This window comes from Equus caballus, chromosome X (genome assembly GCF_041296265.1).
Source record: "Equus caballus isolate H_3958 breed thoroughbred chromosome X, TB-T2T, whole genome shotgun sequence".
Classification (NCBI taxonomy): Eukaryota; Metazoa; Chordata; class Mammalia; order Perissodactyla; family Equidae; genus Equus; species Equus caballus.
In genome coordinates, this window is record NC_091715.1 from 1,196,400 (window position 1) to 1,215,729 (window position 19,330).

Below are 19,330 nucleotides of genomic sequence, written 5' to 3' on the forward strand. Positions count from 1 at the left end.
TGTTCATCCTGCCTTCTCTGCAACCCCCGACCTTTCTACTGCCTCCAAAGTTTTGCCTTTTCCAGAATGTCATACAGTTGGAATCATACAGTATGGAGCTGATAATAAATTTTTTAAATTAACATCCTGAGTTATTTTCTTGGAAATGAAACCTTTTTTTTTTTTTTTTTTGGTCAAAGCAATGCTTGAATGACCACCACATGTCAGACATCTTATTTGCATTATCTCCTTTAATTCTCTCATCCTGCTGAATTAGATCGTAACATCCTGGTTTTGCCAGGGAGCTCAGAGAATCCAAGTTCAGGCAGGCTATGAGTGTGAGCATCCTGAATTGCAAGTTGCCGTATGGTGACTTATAAGAAATATATGTTTGGTCACTCAGATGGCCAAAATATATTTCTCATGTATATTTGGTCTTTGTCCACTGTTCCTGGATCACAGCTCCCAAACCCCTTGGAATTTCCTAAGTGTTGAAAGTGACACAGGCGTCACGTTTATGCTAATAAAGGTGACTTTTGAACCCCACCCAAAGGAAGGGGGCTGGTTGCCAGGAGAACCAGCCAAGTGATCAGATTAGAAATTTCAATCCTACTCTCTGATTTCCAGGGAATGGAGGACAGCTGGAGGTTGAATCAATTGCCAATGGCCAACAAATTAGTCGGTCGTGAGTACGTAATGAAGCCTCCACAAAAACCCTAAACCACAGCTGGTTGGCTCCTCTCGATCAGAGAACTTTAATGGCGGGGAACCACTTCCACATGGCACCATGCTGGGCCCCAAGCTCCATGAGGATACGTGCTTCCTTGCTCAGGACTTCATCCTGCCTGTCTCTTCATCTGGCTGTTGATTCAGATCAATAATGAAGTGAGTAAATGGGTTTTCTTGAGTTCCGTGAGCCGTTCTAGCAAATTAATTGAACTCAAGGAGCTGGTTGTGGGAACCTCTGATTTGTAGCCAGTCCATCAGAAGCACAGGTAACGACCTGGACTTGGGATTGGCACCCTGAGATGGAGGGGGTCTTGGAACCTCCAGGTGTAGTGATGAATAAATCAAAAGCAATAGGATATTTTGGAGTGTTACCAAGCAAGCGTGAAGCACACAAAATTGGGACTCTCTGCCCAATGTACAAGGCAATTAATTATGGCATCAGCCTTGGAGGGGAGAGAGCACCTTTTATGTTGCAAGGTTGATATGTAGGGAGGCGGGGGGCAAGTGCCCTCAGATCTGTCTCCTGGATTCAGGATTTGGGGTGAAATTTAAGAGGTTAGGGAGAACAGGCTGGCACACAGAACTGCTGGTGGGACGGGCTTTTGGTGAGCTTCAACTATTTACGGTAAGGTTTGAAACATTTATGACAGGGTTCTAAGCATTTATGATGGAGTTCTCAACATCTTTGATGAGTGGGGAAGGAAGTTGAACACCCGATCTTGCTGGATGAGGGACCCCTCGCTTCGGATAAGAGTCTCACTTTCAAGTTTCGGTCGTGTCCTGGTCCTTGAGTTCCATGGGGAGGAGGATCTTTAGTTCTGAGATCATTTCTGGTCCAGGTTTCTTCTTTTATGCATGCTCTGGCTTTGAGGCTTGGCAGTTTTTCTGAAAGACAATCCTTCATCACTTTGTTGGTAAGGGATAAGGGCTGTTCGAACTGGCTCTAAATGGGCCTGCGGTTACACAGGGCTCTCTCCACCCGTGCGTGTGGAAGCTGATAGATACCCTGTACACTACTCTTTGATGGAAGAAAGTTTATTACACAATCAATTGGCAAGGAGACAGGAGGGTGGGCTCCCAAATCTGTCTCCTGGAGCCAGGGTATATGGGCCTCAGGGAGGGCTGGCTGGTATGCAGAAGTGCTAGCAAGATAAGTCTCCATTGGCAGATCCAAATCTTCTGTGCACAGTCCTGGTTGGCTCGCTACCCCTGAAAAACAGCCTTAAGATTCTGTTGTTAAGATGAGCTCAGCACAGGAAACAAGCGTGAACTCGTTATGGAGATTTAAGTCATTGCCTTCTCTATTGATAACAGTTTTTAGAGATTTAGAGTTATCTGATTGCTGCTTGCCCCACCCAGAGAGGGAGGCGTCCTTACAAATGGAGATTTCTCTTATCGATGTAAATTTCTCTTACAAACGGGTTACTTCTGCTGGGTTTTCAGAGCTTTTCCCTGTGTCTGCTGTTTCTTAAAAATCATCAGCCTAAAATAATTCTTATGCCAAAGAGGCATATTTCGGGGTGACAAATCCTGTTCCTGGTCCTCTGGTTACAGGAGGATATGAGGAAGGCATTTGGTTTGAAACTAATTCGGCCTGAACTTGCTTTTCCAGGAAGGGCTGACGTGGCCTGTTGAGCATGCGTTGTGCGTCTGCTTTAAACATTTGCAACGTCCCAAAGCCAAAAATGGTGGCCTTCCAGATGGGGATGTTGCCTCCCCCATATGAGCAGTTCTTTAAAGACAAGCATTTCTTCCCAGAAACTAAGGATTAATTGCTGACCTGCTTTAACTCATCTCGTGACAACTGACCTGCTGTGCTAGGAAAGCATCTCACGACTGTAGTAAAAGAAATATTCCTGTTATATGGGATGGATGCTCTTTGTTCCAAGACAGTATGTAACCGCTCTGTACACCCCAGTTCTTCGGAGAGCTCCCTTCTTTGATGGAAAACTTCTCCCGAGTTGTGGTCCTCAACTTGGCTCCTAATAAACTCACCCCAATTTCAATTTATAGATTGGTTATAGGTTATTTCTGTTGACAGCAGCTGGTTGATCAGAACCACAGTAACCACCTGGGCTTCCTACCGGCATCTGAACAGGAGGGCAGTCTTGTTGTACTGAGCCCTTAGCCTGTGGACTCTGATCCTACCTCTGGGTAGATAGTGTCAGAACTGAGTTGACTTCTCTGACACCTGCTGGCATCCAAGACTGCTTGTTGGTCTGGGGAAGCCTTAAGACATACACGCACACATTGGAATTGGGTCCAGGAGCCCTTTTGCAGAAGACCCATGCCGTTTAAGTCTGTATTTGCTTCAGGAAACCCCAGAATCTGCTGTTGACCTTTAGGGTCACTGAAGTGCCCAACCACATGCTCTTGGACAAGTGGAAATCCCGCAGCTGAGATTTCCTGTTAGTTAAATGGCCTTATGTGAGTAACCTGTTTGGGAAATAAGGACAGAGCCATTCACAGTCATAATTCACGTGGCACTGTCTCTGCCTTCTGTTTTATTACACATCCTATGGATGAGTTGAGGAGAAGGCCCAAACCATTTTGGATAAACGCCTTGTATAAACAAACCTATTAGAGAAATCAAATGAGATGGGGGATAATTTAATGAGTTGAATATTCTGCCTGGTTCTGTGGTCACGTGGGAGAAGATGTGAGTTTTCACCTGGCCGTGTGTGTGATGGTAAAGAATTCCCTCCTTTCTCTCGAACATCTTATGTGGATTTCACTCTATCTTACCATTTTGGGCAACCAGATAAAACACAAAAAGGTCGTGGGTGTTGTCAGATCTTCGCTAATATAAAGAGGTGTTGCGAACCTCTGAGGGGCTCTGGGGAACTCACTGGGTCTCTCTCTTCCCCGTCTGTACTGGACGTGTGGGTTGACATGGGAATCCTAGACAGTGTTCTGCATCTTCAGATGCCCTTCCGTTCAGCTCTCTGGGGCTCCTTCTCAGAATTAGTGACTTGCAACTCCCTCCCGGTCCTAAACTGAAGTCCCCAGGCCATATAACCTCTCCTTGTGCAAATGAATAAAGAAGGAAATGCAATATCTACCTGCAACAGAAGAGAATTAAGGGTGAATGATTACCTTTTTTTCCTAAGGATTGGCACCTGACCTAACATCTGTTGCCAATCTTCTTTTTTTTTCTTCTTCTTCTCCCCAAAGTCCCACCCCCCCCCCCCAGTACATAGTTGTAGATTCTAGTTGTAGGTCTTTCTGGTTGTGCATTGTGAGATGCCACCTCAGCATGGCCTGATGAGCGGTGCCATGTCCACACCCCGGATCTGAACCCGTGAAACCCAGGGCCAATGAAGCAGAGTTCGGGAACTTAACCACTCCACCATGGGGCTCACCCCAAGGGTGAATGATTTCTGTTATTGTCTTTGTATTTCCATGTAAATGCTTGTGCATGATTTTACAAAAATTATGGTAAAGGAACCATGTGCCTAGGTCGGCTTCCACTGTGTCTTTCTGGGTTTCAAAGAAATGGGAAGCTATGAAGCCATTTATACAGGAATCAGGAGTACATGCGCCAAATAAACAACTACAGGGATAGACACTTGAATAAAAACAAGGGCTCAAAGAAATAAATGCAGGTGAAAAGTATGTTCCTAGGAGAGTCACCAGGAATGTCAACTGAATTGAAATAGCCATTGCCGATCAAGAAAAAGGATAGAGGGTGAGGAAATGTGAAATAAATCAGAGAGGTTCACCGTGGAGATGCCGTTATTGTATGTATAGAATCAAGGTCACTTTGCATGTTTTGATCATGAAAAGCATGGTGCAAGGATCAATGGAAGCCAAGCTCCTCACCTGTCTTGCCATCCCTCACTTCTGGTCTCAGTTGCTGATGGAGACCTTGGGCAACAGGGCATGGAGCACCGATCGGGAAAAGAAACAAAGAGAGACCACAGAGCATTCCTGAGGGTGTCTTCCGGGCATGGCGTAGGAAAGAGGATGGATTAGCGTTTTCACGTTCTTTAGATAAATACCCAGAAGTGGAATAGCTGGATCATATGGTATTTCTATTTTTAATCTTTTGAGAAATCTCCATACTGTTTTCTATCCACACTAAAAGATATATGCACCCCTGTGTTCATTGCAGCATTATTCACAATAGCCAAGATGTGGAAGCAACCCAAGTGCCCATCAATGGATGAATGGATAAAGATGATGTGGTATATATATACAATGGAATACTACTCAGCCATAAACAAAGACAAAATCATGCCATTTGTGACAACATGGATGGACTGTGTGGGTATAATGTTAAGTGAAATAAGTCAGACAGAGGAAGACAAACACCATATGATTTCACTCATGTGTGGAAGATAAACACATGGATAAGGAGAACACATTTGTGATTACTGGAGGAAAGAGAGTGGGGGAGAGTGAAAGGGCTAAAGGGGGACAGGTGTACAGTGATGGATAAAAACTAGACTATTGGTGGTAAACACGAAGCAGTGTATACAGAAACTGATATTTAGTAATGTACACCTGAAATTACACGATGTTATAAACCAAAGTGACTTCAATGAAGTAATTTTTTTTTTAAAAAAAAAAAGAAAGGATGGAAAATGAAGGTGTAACGATGCATCAATGACGTCCATCATGGTTTTCCCAGCACGGATTGTGGTTTTTGTTGTCTAAAGTCTGATTGTGTGCTCTCAGATTCTGTGACTCCTGCCCTGACAAACGCTGAGCTGGGAGTGCTGTGCCAACAGTGCCATTATTCTCCAAAGAATGGTAATAAGTCTTGACTCGTCTCCAAACTTTCCAATTAGATTGATTCAACTGTGCTTTGGCTTCAAAGCTATTTTTCAGCTCATTTAGCTCATCCTAAAATAAATACTGCCAATGTTCCGTATCATTGCTAATGGATTAATTACCCAACACGGTGGTAGGCTCTAATAGATTTGCAATGTAACCAAGAAGGTGGGGTTTTTTTAATTATCCAAAAAGATTGACATCCAAAGTGCTTTTAAACTTCCCAAAAAGAGAAATTTGTTGCTACCAGCTTTTTAAAACCCTTCTACATCTAACTCCTGTAAAGGCAGAAATAACCAGCAAGATTACTTATAAATAAGGATGGTGATAAATCCTGTGACAATCCCCTTTATTTTAACAAAAGGGATCTCCTGTCTCCACAGCTTAGAAAGCACCTCATTGCACATTATAGATATGTAGACAGATAGATGGATAGAAAGATAGATAGATAGATAGATAGATAGATAGATAAATGGATAGATAGGTAGATATAAATATAGATAGATGATTGACAGATGATAGTTGATAGATAGATGATAGATGGATGATAGATAGATGATAAATAGATGGATGGATGGATATATGGATAGATAGGTAGATATAAATATAGATTATTGACAGATGATAGTTGATACATGATAGATGGATGATAGATAGATGATAGATAGATGGATGGATGGATATATGGATAGATAGGTAGATATAAATATAGATTATTGACAGATGATAGTTGATACATGATAGATGGATGATAGATAGATGATAGATAGATGGATGGATGGATATATGGATAGATAAAATGGATAAATGGATGATAGATATAGAAAGATAGATGATAGATATAAATTGATGGATGGATGAATGGATAGATAGGTGCATACCAAGTTACTTTATTGATTAACAATTGGATTTTCCTACTTAATTGAATCGAGAATGATGCAAATACCTCAAACAGTGAACAAAATGTCTGAGAACAATTTCTTCTGGAGAGCTCTCTTGCTCCATGGTGTATGAAAATCTATCCTTTAAGGGAACCCTCTTAACTTTATTAACAACTCTGAGAACAGCACACGTGGATTTGTAGAGTGTTGCACTAAGATTTTTCGGCAATCAAAACTTGTCCATTTGAATCAGTGGTCGGTTGCTAAAATGTCCAATTGAAGTTTCTGAAACTTGGCTCGTGGTCCACCTGTGTCACGGAAGATGATGGTAGGGAAAAGAAATATTTTATTGCCGTTAAGTAATTTCAAGAGTTTTTACATACGTATGAGAAACCTTTGTATCTACCATCAATGACTGTTAATGGGACATTCTCTTTGACGCATTACCCATAAACCACACGTATGCTCTCGATAAATCTTCCTGTATTTGTATGAAAACTTGCTTCCCATGTAAAACCATATGCAGTTGTAAGCTCATCCCATATTAAGGTTTTTCTACACGAGCATCAGGTGAGACAGTTTCACAGTTGTGCGGTCCGTGATGGGCAGTTCCCAGTCATGTGAGAACCTCGTCTTATCTGATCTAAAGTCCCAGGACTCCCCCTGCAAATGACAGTCAGTCATTCATCATTTTGAAAACAGCAAGAAGCTCCCCCCAATTTCTGAATCACTCTCAAGGGGTCCTGCCGCCCCCCGTCTTGAGAACTACCCCTCAGAAGCCTGTGGAGGGAGAGGGAAAGAGGGAGAAAGCATTCATAAAGAACTCCTTGTCAGACCCAGAAGGTATAAAAGTGTCAGAATGACAATAAAAGCACAAAATAAAGCCCGCAGCTGGAAGTTGGCCCCGTACTCAACCTGAGTGCGGTTTCCCGTCTTCAGCAAGGGGACCCCGAATTAAAGAGCAGTTCACTAGCATCCTCGATACAGCCTGGACCACAAAACGAGAGAGAGAGACCCAGACTTCTCATAGAACCCGAATTAGGACCGATACACTCCTTACTGCCAGAATGTAAGAGGAATTTCCCCTATAAGTCCCGTGAGTCAGAACTCAGGAAAATAATGAGGGGCTTTCCATGGCTCTCCTGAGGAAAAGAGAAATATCTATTTACTTGAAGAACATGGAATGTGTTTCATACCACTTTGTCTTTCTCTAGGACTGAGGTCTGTTGGCTTTTTAAAATATAGCTACCCAAGGAGTGGGATCTCTCTCTTTCTCTCTCTCCATGTTTTTCTCTTTCTCCATCTCTCTCCATCTCTCTCCATCTATCTCTCCATCTCTCTCCGTCTCTCTCTCCATCTTTTTCTCTTTCTCCATCTCTCCATCTCTCTCCATCTGTCTCTCCATCTCTCTCCATCTCTCTCCATCTGTCTCTCCATCTCTCTCCATCTCTCTCCATCTCTGTCTATCTCTCTCCATCTTTTTCTCTTTCTCCATCTCTCTGTCCATCTCTGTCCATCTCTCTCCGTCTGTCTCTCTATCTCTCTCCATCTCTGTCCATCTCTCTCCATCTCTCTCTCCATCTATCCTCCATTTCTCTCCATCTCTCTCTCCATGTCTCTCCATCTCTCTCTCCCTCTCTCTCCATCTCTCTCTCCATCTCTCTCCATCTCCCTCTCTCCCTCCCTCATTGCCTATTAACCTCATCAGCACTTTCTTCTTCCGACCCAATGCTCCCTCCACTCCACCAGGGAAGCCCAGTGGACACTTGCCCTGCAGGGCATGGGCACATTTACACAAAGACCCTAGGGGTTTCCCAGGAGGGACGGCATCCAGAGACAACCTCCTCTTTCAGAAGTTCTAAGTTTGCCAAGCATCCCTGAAAGACTGAGGCCAGCTGACAGGGACAGAAGACAAAGGACCCTAACCCAACCTCCAGGCATCATGAGTGCCCCTGGGGGAAAGGACACGCAGGATAAGGAAGAGGAAGAGGCGGAGAGGTGGAGGAGAGGGGGAGGAGGAAAGACGGAGAGGAGAAAGAGGAGGAAGTGGAGGAGGAGGAGGAGAAGAGAGAGAGAGAAGGAGAGGAGAAGAAAGAGGATGAGGAGGAAGAGAAGAGGGAGAGAGGGGAAGAGAAAGGAGAGGAGAAGGAGGAGGAGGGGGAGGAGGAGGAGGAGGAGAAGGAGGAGGAGGAGGAGGAGATGGAGGAGGAGAAGGAGGAGGAGGAGAAGGAGGAGGAGATGGAGGAGGAGAAGGAGGAGGAGATGGAGGAGGAGGAGATGGAGGAGGAGAAGGAGGAGGAGGAGAAGGAGGAGGAGATGGAGGAGGAGAAGGAGGAGGAGATGGAGGAGGAGATGGAGGAGGAGAAGGAGGAGGAGATGGAGGAGGAGAAGGAGGAGGAGATGGAGGAGGAGAAGGAGGAGGAGATGGAGGAGGAGAAGGAGGAGGAGATGGAGGAGGAGAAGGAGGAGGAGATGGAGGAGGAGGAGATGGAGGAGGAGAAGGAGGAGGAGGAGAAGGAGGAGGAGATGGAGGAGGAGAAGGAGGAGGAGATGGAGGAGGAGATGGAGGAGGAGAAGGAGGAGGAGATGGAGGAGGAGAAGGAGGTGGAGAAGGAGGAGGAGAAGGAGGAGGAGAAGGAGGAGGAGAAGGAGGAAGCGGGCTGGGAGTGCTGGTCGCTAAAGATTGGAAAGGGACAATCAGCACTAAGCATGTTCTGCCAGCATCCGTTTGCCCTCTGTGTACTGTTCTGCCTCTTTTCTCCTGTTTTTGTTCCCTGGAAAACAAGCAATGAGAGAGGAGACCCTGGTCAGCCGGGATGGTGAGTGCAGACCACTAGGAGCCTGTGGCCAGGCTCGGAGAGGGCCCTCATTCCTCCTCAGGCAGGAATGCCCCATAGATCCATTTCTCAAGACACTGTTTTTGTCCCCAGGGTCCATGAATTCAATCTCGTGTGGGGCAAAGTGTCGTTCTATGATACACACGGGGATCCTGCGAGTGGCGTGTGCATTCTAGAGGGATTTCCCAAGTGAAAAGAATTTGTTGATTTGTCAGTGCAAATCAGCCATAATCCATCTGTCCATCAAAATGGAGATGAGTTTATTATACGAGCCAGTTTTGAGGAGAATAGCCTGGGAGTGGCCTTCCCCAAGGAAGGAAGCATTTCGAAGACGCGAGGTGCACGGCATATGGTTAGACGCCATCCTGGAACGAGGAACATCCATCACCTATGACAGGAATATCTGTTTTCCTATAGTCACGAGACGCTTAGCTAGCACAGCAGGTCCGTGGTCAGCAGGTCACGGTCACGAGATGAGTTAATGCAGACCAGAAATAATCCTTAGTTTCTGGGAAGAAATGCTTATCTTCAAACAAATGCTGATACGGGGGAAGGCACCCTCCCTGTAACGGCATCATTCCTGGCTTTGGGACATTGTGGATGTTTAAAGCAGATATACAAGGCGTGGCCAACAGGCCACTTCAGGGCTTTCTGGAAAAACAAGCTCAGGCGGACAGAGTTTTAAACCAAATGGCTTGCTCAGGCCTCCAATATATCTCCCTGCTTTCATTGCTTCGTCAGATCTAAGGATTTTAGTTTTGTTGACAATCGGCCTTTTCAGGATGAAGGGGGCACGTCTCCATTGCCCCTATGGTGTTTGGAACGGCCGGTTCCCCACCCCGGGCGAGGACAGCTGTTCACAAATTGTCAAAGCTTCCGGGACACACGATCAAGGCGTGATGTGCGTCTTGAGGGTTGCCAGGGGTTATTCAAGTCATTTTATGGGGATTAGGGGCACCCAGCCTCCTGCATCCCGTGCTGTCCCATGTGGCCGTTGGCTTTTTCCCAGCAGTTTACGCCTGTAATTCGCTTCTGACCTCCGGGCGAGGCTCCGTGGCATCAGAATGCAACTCAACACTTTTGTCACCATCATAATAATAGCAGGGGCCTCTGTTGGTTTGCAAAGTTTGACTTTTTATTTGCAATCCAAGTATCAAGGCCGTCATGCTGGGAAGGATGGGGTGAGGTTTTGTCCACACCTTCCACCAGGTCATGGAGCTGGAGACCCTGGTGAAACACACACACACACACAGATACACACAGACACACACAAATGCACACACAGACATACACATCCACACGCAGACGCATCCCCATAGACGCGCATCCACACACAAGCAACGTATACCACCATATACCCATACACATGCACACGCAAACACACATACACAAAGAAACACACATGCAAACACACCTACACACATACACACACACAGTGACACAGACATTCACACAAATACATCCACATACGCACACATAAAGACATAGACACGCTCACGTACGCACCCAAATACACATACACAGAGACACACATGCAAACATATGGACACACAAAGACACAAATACATTCACACAAATGCATACACATACACACAGACCTACACATACATGTACATAGACATACAGACACAAACACACATGCACACACATGCATACACGCACACAAACTCACAGACATACACACAGGCATTCAAGATTGGTTCTGGAAGGGAATTTTACCCCCTTTTTATTTTCTCCTTTCACTCTATTTTATTCCTATTTTCCCAGGAGAAATAGAAGTTTCAAAGCCGTCAGGCGAAGGCTGTTATTCTGAGAATCACGGGACACAGTGCGGATTTCCGATTTATTTTTTTTTTTTAAGCCTTCCAGAGTGGATGTGAGAGGACAGGAGACGTAACTTGAAGCATGTTAAGTTTTAGTCAAAAACCTGTGGATTCAGGGTGTGGCTTTTTATTGCATTGCATTTTCTCCTGCACAGGGATGGAGGGAATTGATGTTCTTTGGGGTTTTTTTTTTTTTTTTTGAGTGTTTTGTGGGGTTAGAGATTTGAGAAATAAGGAAGGGAGTCCACGTTTGGTGTGACCAGCAGGCATGACTGGACTGAACCGGCTTTCAAGCCTAATTGAAGCCATTTGACACAAAGACGCTGGAATTGGGTCCGTGCTGCAGGAAATAAAATTGAGTGACTCTAAGCGAGGGGAAAATAGATAAAATAAAACACTTGTAGGCGAGCTGAGAACATGCAAAAGGGGTTATCGTTGACATCAGTGGACCCCACTTTGATTCAGATTTATTTAAACTTGACATTTCACAGAGTGGTGTCTGGCTGGAAACATCTTAGAACTTGCTGAACGAGAAAAACAAGTTTCAGCCTCTTTTTCGAATTCAATGGATGTGACCAGAAGAATGAAACATAAAATACGTAACTGGAAACAATTTGGAGGACGAGCTGGATGGAGAGAGAGATCGAGTGTATTTCCGAATGAGGAATCAAGATTCTGCTGAATGTTAATTGCCCAATGGATGCGTGCCTACTTGCAGAGAATTTCAGAAAGGATCGTCCAGAACTAAAAAGAGAAAATGAGGAAGTGACTTCCGTGGTCCATTTGACCCCAGGGGTAAGGCGAGAGGAGAACTGCCACGTTTTCACATTTCTGAACACTGTGGCTTTTTGCTGCTATTTCCCTTGTGCCCACCGATTGCCTTTGTAACAGCCAACCCAACAGTGGATAAAAATCTGCTTCTACTCCCTGCTGGCTCATTAGTTTGCTTCCTGTTAGTAGAAATATTAATCTCCCTTTTTCTTGGGCGGGGGGCGATCAAGAAAATTTTCTTGGATGCCACACATCTCCCGTTACACCTGTTGATGCAAAGTAGTCCATAACTGTTCTATAGATCAGAGAGGGGAGGGGAGTTTTGCTTGAGCCAGGCTGAGGATTATAACCCGGGAAGGGCTTTTCCAGAAAGGAAGAAAGCATTCTGGAGAAGCACGGCTGTCAGTACGGACTTATATCTTTTTGGAAAAAAGAACATAAGGTAAACATACCCAGGATACATTTTCACCAAAGTTTCAAAGAGGTGTTCAGTTGCAAATTAGCAGGTCAACGCTTTACCCATAGGGCTTGGGAGGAGGAAGTATGCGTTCTTATCGGAAGTGAGTGCAATCTTTGCTTGATTGGTTAAAGCAGATGTACAATGGATGCTTGATAAGCCATAAGTCAGATTTCTTTAGTTCCAGACGAATCAGGTTTGAACCAGAAGCTACCCCATATACCTCAACATGTGACAATCTCTTGTCAATTGTTTTGAGCTAAAGGGAATTGAGAACCTGCAGGTGTAGGAAAGGCTCTTCACCTCCCCCTAACTACCGAAAAATAGAGTATAAATTTCCTATTTTATAAAGGAAATTTCTATTAATAAAGGAAACATCCGTTTATAAAGATGTCTCTGTACCAGGAAGAGAGCCACTCCCAGAGAGAACTTCCATCATCTGAGTGAGTCTTATCTGCGTAACAAGATGATCTTATTTATCAGACATTTTCCCCCTCCGCCTTCCCATAACTGTTCTTTCCCCACTCAGACGCCCCAAACCCCTTTTTTTTTGTTGATCCTAAGACGGTATATAAACCCTAATAATTGACCACCTCCTTGAGCCAACATCTTTCTTCATGAACTCTTGGGCACATGTAAATACATAATTAAAGCTAGCTATTCTCTGATTAATCTGTCTTTTATCAGTTTAATTTGCAGGCTCCAGGCACAGAACCTAGGAGGGTAGAGGGAAGCGATTTCCCCACCCCTGCGCTTGGCTTGTAGAAACATTGCTCCAATCTCGGCCTCTCTTATCCACGGAGAAGGCAATGACCTAACTCTTTATAAGAACCGTATCCTTGTTACTGTGCTTTTGCTGGTCACCTCCCATAAGTGGTCACCATCCATCTCCCGTGAACATCTTTCTTCTGTCTATAGCTGGAGATGGTATTTAAGGTGCTACTTTGGACCATTTTGGAGAGTTACTCAGTTTCCCTGCATATCTCCCATGTGTATGGGAGGTATCCATGTTATTAAACTTCTGTTTGCTTTTCTCCCATTGATCTTTTATTGGGGGCAGGGGGGGTGGTCCCAGCCATGAAACTAGAAGGACAGAGGGAAATTATTGTTCCTGCTTTTCATCTTCCATCATCTTCTGTGATAAGATGAGGGGAGGGGAAGACTCAGGTAGGGTGGTGGGTCTGGGGGCGGGATGTGGAGTGAATTCTCTGCTGATGTGTTTTCCTTTCCCTGGAAGGGTGTGTTGAGATCATCGACTGTGTCTTCCCTCTATTATGTCTGTTGCATACGCTTATATCTGTTAAGTGTGCCGGGGAGGGGTTTACCGATGGAAGAGTCCAGTGTTAAGAGAAGAAGTGAGGGTTAATAAGGCCTTGGTCACTGGCAAACTATCGCAGGTGGTTTCCAGTCCTGTTGGGGACCCCACTATGCCATTTATACTAGTGATGAGCCTCCTGGGAGAAAGGAAACATCCGTCAGCTGGGGTCATCTGGAGACGGTCAGTTTCCAGTGAAGCGTTCGGATGAACGATGGGTCAAAGAGTTAACAGTTGGGGAAAATTCTTCAAGTGTTTTCGATTTGCATTTCCCTGATGACTAGTGATGTCGAGCCCCTTTTCCTGTGCCTCCTGGCTGTTCGCGGACCTTGCTTTCGATCTGTGAGTTGCACCCCAGTGAGCCGGGTGGGAAAACTTGAGAACGTTCACAGTTGACATGTTTTATGGGAACTGCTCGCTGTGTGGCTTGCTGTGCTAGCCACCCAGAAGGGAAGCTCCCAACAGAGGGGACATTTGGAAAAATAAGCTACCAGTCTTTTTAGAATATTCAAGCATGCGTCTCGTTTGAATAATCGTTTTGTTTTGCTTAGCGATTTTTTTTTAAAAAATGTGATTTCACTGTATAAGAAGCCATTTATAAAGTGTTAGACATCATCCCTAAACAGGCTGTTTATACTCAATGGCTGTGGCCCTGTAGGGTTAGAGTTATGAGTTACAGTATGTCAGAAACCAGTAGGAAGCTGGAAATGTGCATTTTCTGTGCAAATGCACAGTCGCATCCAATTAGCTCTTCTTTTTCTTGCTTGGGGAAGTAACTGATGTCGCCACAGATAAAATACTGGACTTCCAGCTCCCGGAAGAAAATCTTGCAGCTCCAAGAGAATTTTGAAGCCACTCTTGAGTTACGTGGTTCCTAATGAAACCCAAAGTATTAGGAAAGTCCACTTTCCATACGACCAGGAGAGTTGTAAAATGAATGGCTCGTTTACTTGATAGATGTATGTCTGTATATTGCAGGCCCACCTGGGGAAGCTGGAAAACGTCGTTTCACAGCCATTTTAGCAGCTCCTACAAGGCTGAGACTCGCCTCTTTGAAGAATCCAGCAAACCTCCTCCCAAACTTATTTCTGCAAAGCTCCTGGAAAAGAAGGCGGTTTCAAGCATTCACGGTGGTATAAATTAGGGTCTCCTGGTAGACAAACTAAAAGCCACTTTCTGTGTGTCCAGATTCTTGGAATGACGCTCCCAGGAGTGCAACCCAAGGAAACATTTTAAACAGTAGGTGCAATAATATTTACTCTGATGTTGCATATGACCTTATAACAAAGAGACACAATATAAATATCTGTCAGTGGGAGATTGGACAAAGCAATTAGACTAAATAAATTCAACAGCTGTTAAAAAGGATCCGGTGTTTATTTATATGATAAAATGAAAAGGTTATGATATATTGAGAAGATAAGCAAGTTACAAAGAGTATGCGCAATATAATGCACTTTATGCTAAAAACTGTATGAATAAGTTAATTAAAACTTTGCCAGGGAAAGGATATATGTTAAATTATAACTGAGATTATAGGAATGTGAAAAAAAAAATAGCAGAGGTGTTCTTTTGTTTTCATTCTTCTCTGCGTTTGTGTATTTAACTTTTCTTTTTCACCATCAGCGTTTTTAACGCATTTATCTAAAAGGTAGTGAGAAAAAAAGAAAGAGGAGAGGCAATATTTGGAAAATTAGAGAAATTAGAGAAAAGCCTCTTTCTCTTATATCCTGCATGTCGCTATTTCATGAAAGCCTTAAGAACAGAACACTGTTCAAATAGTTCTCCGACATGTATCCATCATCAGACCTTTTTAAAATTGATGAAATAACCATGTCTGTGTGTTTGCACGTTTTATTCATCCGTTTACAATATATAGCTATCAAATTCCTCTTTCAGGTGGAAAAAAAAAAAAATCCTCTCCAGGGAGGATGACGCTGGTTTCCAGCTAAGTGGACTTGCTCTTCTGTTTTCCGCAGACAGAAGAAACAGACAAGCTGACTCCACCCTCCCAACCCATTAATCAAGCTGTGATCTTTTCAGCCAGGAAACAAGTTTCAACGGCTCTCAACCAAGCTCGCCTCTTTACCTGCAGAGAATAAGTAGCTTCTCCAACTTGGCGCAAACTCCTCTTTTCATCCCCACTGTTGATGATTCATTACAGAACGGTTGCCCGGGTGCAAAAAAGGAGACTTCACAATTTATGCATTAGTTCATCAAGAAATGCTTTTAGGGGAAGCACGATCTGCCAGGCACAGCGCTTGGCGTTAGCTGTACAAAGGAGACTGGAATGGATTTCTTGACTTTCTTGAGCTCCCACCTCAGAAGGAAAGATGGGCAGACGGATGAGCAGACGGTGATGGCACCTGGTACAGGTTGTGTTGGGCAGGTGACTTGAGTGACTTGGGTGTAAGGGGATCAGAGCAGACTTTCTGGATGCCGGTCACCTAACTGAGCCCTGGGAGATGATTGGCAGGTGGCCGGACAACCTGGAGGGAAGAAGGAAGGAGTGGGCTCCGGGTTGTGAGCAGGGCGATGGCAGGTGCCCAGGCTCAGAGCCATGAGAGAGGAGACATCGGAGGAATAGAAAGTAGGAGGCGGGGGCAGAGAAGGAGGGATGTAGAAATGACGGTGTGGGCACGAACAAGGACCACGCAAGTGAGGACAGCCGTAGGCTATTTGGTTGAGAGCTTGCTCAAGCAAGGGAGGCAGCCGCCGTCACTTGCACTTGGCAGAGACTCAAGACAGGCAGAGGAGTGGATAAAAGGGAAGTTCTGGCGTGCCCTGATTGCTAAAATTGATGCTGTTGGCATTGAGAAGAAGCTAGAGGTGGCTAGCCAGAAGCAGGGCATCCTACAGGATTGGTTAGGGGTGCATTTTTGCCCTTCTCTGGTTGGTCCTGATTTGGAAACGGGGGTAAAAATTAGGGATGTTGGCAGTTATTGATCAAGTTCTGGCCATTTGGGGCCAATTGCCACAAGGGGTGTTGGGCAGGTTGCTGTAGGTTGTAGGTTTTTATAGATGGTCCAGCCATTGTCTTGTCTGCATGCTCAGTCTCTCCAAGGTGCAGATCTGGGATCGTTTTTTGGGAACAGTGGTCATTTAAGGGAGCTCAGGGAATTTTGATTCTATGATTTGTTGACTCATTCTCTCTCTTGCATCCTTTCCAAATTTCTGTGTTGGAGGAAATCAGCTAGGTCTGCGATGACCGTTCTGCCTCCAGGGCGTGGCTCCATCTTCAAGTGCACCAGAAAGAGGCTCCCGGGAAGTGGTCCCAATCTGTTCGGAGGAGGCAAGCTGCCTCTTGGTGACCTTCGGACATGTTGTCGCGGAGTATGATGCGGGAGAGAAAGGAACTGCCCTGGTGCCTTGTTGTGCTCAGTTACTCTCTACACACTCGCTCAGGTTGGAGTAGCGTCTCATGAAACTTTAGAGACGCGTCTCCCCAAAGACTGCAACTCCCTTAGCAAGTATCATTTTTAATGCAAACCATCTGCTCGACTTAGAAAAATAGGAAAAAGAACTCGACCTCAGTTTGCTGTGAAACAGACCAGCCTTTGGTTTTCCACCGAGAGGCAGAGCGCTAATTAATTCTAAAAATGCTGACCTCTTTGGAATTATTTCAGTCCTTTTGATGAAAACCATGTGTAACGATGGTGTGTGTTTTTATTCTTCTGTAGGCCCCAAACTCGGAGTGTTTTGAGAAGCTTTCTCTGCCTCCCGAAACCCTCAAGACCTCATTGTGAAGTGGAGTTTCAGGTTACTCTCCTCAGAACGGACAGAACAAAAACCTGCATTGTGAGCATGGCAGAGGCAGGGCTGAATTTTAAGGGATAAAGTGCTGAGGTGCAAGTAGCAGAGGCAAGAGGGCGGAAGAGAAATGTACCCGGTTTGTAAATATGTCTAGAAGTGGCCAAAGCATGGCAGATGCAGCCAGAGATCAGACCCAGAAAATGGGGAAAAAGGAAATGTGAATGAGCTCATGTGAGACTATAATGGGATAGAGACAGTGATGATTTAGGGGCTACAGTTGAATTTAGGTGTGTGTGTGTGTGTGTGTGTGTAAGATCCATGATCAAGAATTTACTGGCCCTCCAAGAGAGCACTGACTTAAAATATAATTAGGTTTGAATAAAGAGTGGCTTGTTTTAAGGAAGATTTATAACTTCTGACTCATACTGATTCTTGCCAGTGAAATGCTTTTCTGGGGGAAAAAAAAATCCTATTCAGAATAGGATAGAAAGAATAAACAATAGAGCCCCAGGAGTGAGTCCACACTCTCGCTGGCAGGGCTCCTGTGTGTCGATCACATTTCCTTAGTAACTGCACTTTCCTCATAAGGAATTAAAAACAAGAAGAAAGCCAAGGACTTCAGTGCGAATAAAAGATATTAATCCCTTCTTTCTACACAACTGGTGGATTTTCTTAACGCCATATATAGAATTTGTGAGCAGGAAACACCAACGACCATCAAAATGAACAAGTAGGGAAAACTGGTCTTGACTAGATGGGATAAATTATGATTTCATGCCTTCTGTGCCACCGTGGATGCTTAAACACAGCAATTCGTACAACCAGTTCTGACGAGTCAGGAATTCATCCACTTCTTGTCAGCACCAGACAAAGCCCAGACACTGTGAGCCCACGAAGTCTGTGACTATCCAGAATTTTTGAAGAGCAAGGAATTCCAACACAGAATGAGGTAATGTTTGGTTTTCCCAGAAGTGTTTTTTGAATAAGACGGGGAAAATATGGGCACAGAAATTTAGTAAAGATGCTACAACGTCAACATCGAAGCCAAAACCACTTGGAACTCTAAACATTCACTTACACTCTAGCCCGGGAGGAAACGTGGGTCCTTCAGAAGCGAGTTAGGAAGATAAATGACTTAAGGAAATAAAATTCAACTGAGATTTTGGGAAAGAGCCATATTCAGCAAAGACTGCAAAATGTTCCTATTCGATTGTAAAGAAATGCTGTCGTAATTTAATTGATAAAATTCTCAAGGGTGGTATTAAAAAGAGAAAGAACGTTTTGAGGAGGGAATAATCACTTTGGCATTTTAACTGACCAGCTTGAATAGATATCACCAGCATTTATCATTTATTCGGTAGAGTCAACGCCACTTGGAGGAATGGCGTCTGAGCATATACTATGATATATACGGTAGACTCCACTTCACCGGGAGGACTGCAGCCAAGTCATATACTATCGACATGTGATAGACTCTACATCACCTGGAGGACTGGAGTCTGGGCATCTACTGTCATGTGTCCGGTAGACTCCATTTCACCTGAAGGAGTGGAGCCAGGCATATACTATCATATATACGGTAGACTCTATCACCTTAGGACTGCAGACAGGGCATATACTCTCATATATAAGGTAGATTCCACATCAGCAGGCAGACTCGAGCCAAGGCATATACTATGATATATATATATAGTAGACTCCACTTCACCAGGAGGACTGGAGGCAAGGCATATACTACCATATATACGGTAGACTACACTTCAAACGGAGGAGTGAAACCAAGGCATATACTCTCATGCATATGGTAGACTCCACATCGCATGGAGGACTGGAGATAGGGCATATAGAGTCATACAAACGGTAGACTCCACATCAGCAGGAGGACTAGAGCCAGGGCATATACTATCATACATACGGTAGACTCCTCTACACCTGGAGGAGTGATACCAGAGTATATACTAATATATAAACCATAGTTTCCACTTCACCAGGAGGACTGTATCCAAGGT

At 44.5% G+C, this 19,330-nt stretch overlaps 1 long non-coding RNA gene across 1 annotated transcript; it reads left to right on the forward strand.

Moving 5' to 3' along the window:
- The first annotated feature begins 590 nt into the window (after window positions 1–590).
- On the forward strand, window positions 591–17,733 carry LOC138921834 (uncharacterized). Its single transcript, XR_011434721.1, has 5 exons — window positions 591–864; window positions 11,517–11,820; window positions 14,547–14,807; window positions 15,468–15,957; window positions 16,754–17,733. It is a non-coding gene; the product is annotated as an uncharacterized lncRNA (long non-coding RNA).
- Window positions 17,734–19,330: the final 1,597 nt, after the last annotated feature.